Genomic DNA, 1,426 nt, shown 5'->3' on the forward strand with positions numbered 1-1,426 from the left:
CTAATTTTCCTTTTCCCAGAATATATAGATTGTAAATAGCTCCTTGGTTAGAGGTGGAACACTGAGTCTTCTTCCCTGCTCCATGCTGGAATTTTCTCTGGTTTGAACTGATGTAGGTCTTTTGTGTGCTATCAGCTTCTGTGAATTTGTATGTGTATCAGTCCTGTCGTGTGTGGATAATATTGTCTCTATGGAGTCATCAAAGAGGAATAGAGGAAGGAAAAAATAGCATGATTTACAAATAGCACACAGTTTTTAAAAGTATATTAGTGGTCTTTTGAAAATTTGCATTTTCTTTTGTTTTCCTTAGTTTCATCTTAAGATGCAACAGAATAGAGCAAATTTTTCAACCTCCTCAACTTTACTCTAGTGTCCATAAACCATCTTTTCTCCATCCCTCTCGCTACCATATGACCCCTGATATCTAATAACTACTTTTTTTACTTATTTTAAATCAACTTTTTAGTTGCTATTTAAAAGTTGGAAGATGTAATGTTTTTCTGTATTCCATAGTTACTTTTTGTAAAATAACACATTCAAGTTCCATACTACCACATATGACAGAGTTTTATTTTTTATGACTCTCTCCTCTCTCTCTCTCTCTCTCTCTCTATATATATATATATATATATGTGTGTGTGTGTGTGTGTGTGTGTGTGTGTGTGTGTGTGTGTGTGTGTGACATATATATATGTTACATTTGCTCATAATATTTTAATAACATTTATAAATTCCTGTGATGACCATACATTTTCTTTTGCTTTATTCTTATTTTTATTGTTTTGGGTTTCTATGCAGAGGTTTGTTCAACCATATTATCCAAATTACCCACTGTACCAACAAAATCCAGGTCCATACGTAAATGCTTATCCATACCCAGGTGCTTATTAACCATGGAACATGACTAAACAGGTAAGTTGGGTGTAGTGAATTAGTTACCAGACTTCAAGTACCACTTCTAGGTGAAAAGGTACCGACTATTAATTGCAGCTGTTTAAATCAGTTTCTCTGGTGACGGGGCTCCTCTGAGACTACCCACATTCCAAGAGATGTTCCAACATGCATGCATATACAGGCAGCTCTACATGAGCTCAGCACATGAAGTAGTGAGTAGAAGCTTTTAGGTGGCGTGGGAGAGACATTGAAGGAATGGAAAGGGAGTAGGTTTGGCCTAAATTTATTGTATTTATGCATGAAATTCTCAAATACTAAAATGTGTCAATTTTAGCAGTGTTAGAGAAAAGAGAACTAAGGCAGTAACCAGGATAGAGCACAGTTTTTAAAAAATCAACACTTTCTATCACTGCTGTAGAGTTTATTTATCTACATGACTAGAGAATTTTCTAATCTAATGAATAAAATGTTCATATTCTGATTCTCTTTATGAACATTTAATCATCAGATTTTATATATCTTTTAATATTTA

Source organism: Microtus ochrogaster, linkage group LG1 (genome assembly GCF_000317375.1).
Source record: "Microtus ochrogaster isolate Prairie Vole_2 linkage group LG1, MicOch1.0, whole genome shotgun sequence".
Lineage (NCBI taxonomy): Eukaryota > Metazoa > Chordata > Mammalia > Rodentia > Cricetidae > Microtus > Microtus ochrogaster.